Below are 4,813 nucleotides of genomic sequence, written 5' to 3'. Positions count from 1 at the left end.
CCTGAAAGGAATGTGCTTGGGTCAGCAAGGTCAGGCAGGCAGAGTCTGGAAGAGAACAAGAAAACAACAAGTCTCAGGGACGATGATGATGGGCTTCAGTCTGTTTCTGAGTGTGTCTGTGTGTGTGCCTGTGTGTGTGTAAGATTGATGTGTATTGATGTGTAAATGTTTTTGTAGTTGTTCTAAAACACAAAAAAATTGGCCTTCTGAGTTTAGGGAGTCGTCACGAGTAAGAACTTCAGTTCTCCAAGGCTGTGATTTCAGTCAGGATTAAGATGTTGATTGTGACTCGGTTTAGACTGGGGTTAGGGAGAGTTTGGTTAATGCAGTAAATGCACATTTCTGACTAATAATTTGTGGAAAACTGTGTGAGTAAATTGTTAAATTCTTTGACTCTCCATCTGGCTGTCCTATGGCCCTCTGGCTGTCCAGCTAGTTTTCCGTTAAGGCTCCGGGAGAGGCTCCGTTAAGGCTCCGAGAGACTCGTAATAATGTGACACGCCTGCCTTCTAAATATGGTACATTCTAGGACAGACGTGGGCAAACTTTTTGAATCGTGGACCACAATGGGTCCTAAAATTTGATGGGGGGCAGGTCAGAAACAGATAGATGGAGAGTTTTTGTAAACTAAGATAAATGACATATAAAAGTCATGCATAAAGGCTGAAATGCTAAAATGCTTTTACCCTTTTCTACACCATCTATTGGGGACAAAAGGAAAAGTTCGGCGGGCCAGATTAAAAAGCCAAACGGGCCGTAGTTTGCCCATGCCTGTTCTAGGACAACACGGTTACAGGGCAGACTTTACAGAGAACACTATCCAACACATCAAAATTGGCGACTAAATTTGTGACAGCTGAATTTTTGTCAGGTTTAGAAGACAGTTGAAAACTTTTTCTAGTTGCATTGTTGTCCATCTTTACCCACGTCAGTGACAGAAGACTTTGTGCCATGGCATCAGCCCATGCTGTCTAGCTCACCAGTCCTTGTATCTAAGTTTTGGATTTACTATTTTATCATAGATAAGAACATGCTCTCGTCAATCTGGTCATGTTAAAGTGACACCCACAAATAGAACCTGCAGCTTCTTTAACTCCAAGAGCTCCAAGTTTGTGTGACATTTGAGCACTCGTGTGAAATGGAAGGAGAAAAACAAATTGTTTGTGCCGTGGGCCCTGACAGGAGGTAGAGGCAGTGGCAGCAGCCCAGTATTAGCTGCAAGATAAAGGTAATAGGATTTGTAGCAGGGAGGCAGCAGATGTGGCAGAGGTGCTGTTGATGGGTGATATGGTTGAATCTTGGCCTTTTAAAGCTGATAAGAATCTGTGTGAGAGCAGGGACAGAGAGCATAGCGGTTGGTCTCAGATAAATACCTATGTTTCTGCCGACTGCTCCTGTCTCTATAACCCGTTATCCATGTTTTGGTATATTTATCCCATCCATGAAGAAAGTTCAATGAATCACACCATGCTGTTTTAATCTGTGGACTCCAAACACATGTTCAGTCAACACAGATTTTTACCAATTTCTTCCACCTAAACCGTGAAACCTCTCTAGTGATTTTTGTCCAGTGTTGTACAGCTGTGTTTCTTTAATGGTGGCTTGCAACATGAGATCAAATATGTTCTGTCTAAGCATCAGTTTCATTCAGTACTATTACAAGACACTGTCTGTTGGACAATGGAATAAAAATGTTAGAGAACAGAGAGGAATGAAGCAGCAGAAATGGCTGAAACATGTACACAGGTACACAGGCTGAGCGAGTGGTGAAGTAGCAGCTCAAGCACCTCCAGGGACTTGTTGACAAGTTGAGGAAAAAACAGAGGGACATCAGGAGAGACAACCTGTGGTGAAACATACTGGAACACTGTGGTGAGAACAGATCTGAACTATGGAAAATGAAGCTCTCAGTTTACTGCTGGATATGCTTTCTGATACGGTCTGGGGGGGGGGGGGGGGGGGGGCTTGGTATCATCGCAGAGGAGTTGAAGGAAGTTAACCGAATAAGGAGTGTCGTAGATTCCTGCGCCCATCCCCTGATAAAATGAAGATGATGAGGGATGAGATGTAGCAGCTTTTCCAATTTCCCCTTTTGTTCCCGGCTGGCTATTACTGGTGACTGAGTTGTATTTTTCTTGACACGTGCAGATGAAAGATGATGATATAAGTTGATGTTCCAGTTTGTCCAAAGACCATTTATTGTAACAAAGGTTTGTTTACAGATAACATAAATGCAAAATAAAACAAACAAATTAATCTGAGAGTCTCTATATGGCTATTCCACATGAAACAGAGCAGCATGCACAGTCAAAGGACTGTTTGCCCTCTCAGCCACGCCCAGATGCTGTGACCTCTGCCCTTTAAGCCTTCCCCTTGGGCTCCACCTGTAGTCACCCAGTTTTCCTCTAGGTGGGGTTAGACACACCTGCTGCCACATATGATCACCAACTCACTCACAAAAACACCCACACACAGACTAATATACAATACACAAAGAAAGATGAGAATTAACAAAAAGCTAATTTTGTCATGAACATTATGTCATATCAATCTGTTTGTAAGCCAATAGAAACACAAATCTCAGGTTTCATTCGTATTAAAATCTAATATTTTAGAAACACTTTCTATCGAGTTATAGTCAGCTGTTATGATGCATCTCAGACAGTCAAGAATTCATGTTACCATGTGAATAACACAGCAGACACCAGAACTATTGAGATCGCCTTGGATTTTCTTTTACGATTTCCTGCTCACTGAAGACTGCAGTGACACTCAGATATAACAGAAACATAATTGTGCAGTTGGTGATGCACCAGACTGAAAATTACAAAGAAAAAAGTTACTTCAGCTCCCCCCTGTTGGGTGGGGCATTGGGGTCAACCGGGGAGGTGTAAACAGTCATTAGGACAGTTCGTTTAGCCACTAATCTTCTGCTGATCTGTGAAGGAATGGAGTCTTAAGTGAACAGGAAGTGGAGGAGTGGACAGTGGTCAGGTTTTTGGAAGAAGCTCTGTCCATCAAACCTCTGACATTGTGTCATAAAACAGTCATAAGAAAAGTTAATACTGAATGGCTTTTGTTCAGATAGTTCATAAAATCAAGTGCATGATGCACATTTGTGAGTTTAGACAATTGGCCAAGAAAATTTCAGAAGCTAGACAGCTAGACAGACAGACAGACAGACAGACAGATAGATCGATCGATCGATCGAACTTTATTAATCCCTTGGGAGTTACCTTGGAATTAGATGGATTAGTGTTAGTAGTGTTAGTAGATTAATTTGTCATTATTGTTGGTTTGTCTGGTGTTGTATTTTTATAATACTATTGTCATTACTAAAACTAAACTAAATTAGTGTTAAATAGATATAGCATATACACTTATATTTATGCAGCCATTATCACTAGGGGTTACTATACATTATATATGTCCTATTATATAGAATAGATATTAGTAATATATTTATTTATACATAGTAGTGGCGCTTTGGCCCAGAGGCAATGTCTCTGTCGTTGGTGTGGAACCCCAGAGTTCACCTCCTGGGCAAGATCGAATCCCGGTTAGGGCGGTTGGTACTTTCTAGTGGACTCACCACCCACAGGAAGGTTTGGGGGGGGGTTGGTACGGTGCAATGTGATGTGGGTGGCGACTGCTGCCCCCGTGACCCGGGAACGGGTAACATAGCAATACAAGCTAATTTAGCTCAGTTAGTGCTAAAACCAACACAGATAATAGCACAGCTGCTAAGTAACTAATAAAAGAAACATCAGTATAGATATTATAATCTGAAAACAAAACAGTAACATAACAATGGCTGGGATTAACAATGCACCACAATTAAAAGATGACGAAGACATGCAGGAATTTAAATACAGGTTCGACCAAATTTTTGAACGCAATACAGGTCTTCAACCAACCGATACCCACTACAAACCATTATATAAAGACAGATTTTTGGACTGTCTGCCTAAAATTGTACAAGACATGGTTGAGACTTCCTGCGTTGCACTGAAAACAGATTTCCATGCACATGTAGAACATGCATGGGACAGACATCAGGCAAATAAACAAAAAGATAAGAATAAGCCTGTACAAGTTTTTGTCTCATTGCCAAGTAAAAAATGGTCTGATCATGGAGCTAGGCCTCAGCAAAGAAACCAATGGCAACAGAATGATGAATCTGACTATGAGGAGGATAATGACAAGTGCTATAATTGCGGTAGAAGAGGGCACTTTGTGAGAGTTTGTACAGCTCTACGTAGACAGAAGAAATGACCGCAACAACGAAGGTGCTAGAGCACGTAGGGGAAGATGGTTACAGAACAGACACTGTTTGTAAATTCCCTGCCCCAACGACTAGGAAACAACTAATGTCCTTCCTTGGCACATTTAATTATTGCAGACAATGGATTCCAAATTACTCCAAATTATCCGGACCGTTATATTCTTTACTTTCAGGTCCAATGAGTTCTGCACCAGCTACTAAAATCACATTACAATCTGATCATTTAAGGTGCATAGCTCAATTAAAAACAGCACTACAATACGTAGTGTCTCTAAAATTGCCTGACTATAGCAAACCCTTTAACCTTTATTGTGATTCAAAAGATGGACACATGACTGCTCAAAAACACGGCCCATCACAACAACCATTGTGCTATTACTCCAAACAGCTAGATAATGTGGCTGCAGGCCTGCCACCGTGTGTACAAGCTGTTGTTGCAGCTGCAGAAGCAGTGATAGCTTGTGCTGACCTTGTACTTTATCACCCCCTCACACTTCATGTACCACATGCAGTCTCAGTACTGCTGAA

This window comes from Cynoglossus semilaevis, chromosome W (genome assembly GCF_000523025.1).
Source record: "Cynoglossus semilaevis isolate Cse_v1.0 chromosome W, Cse_v1.0, whole genome shotgun sequence".
NCBI classification, from domain to species: Eukaryota; Metazoa; Chordata; class Actinopteri; order Pleuronectiformes; family Cynoglossidae; genus Cynoglossus; species Cynoglossus semilaevis.
Note: the sequence above shows the minus strand (reverse complement) of the source record.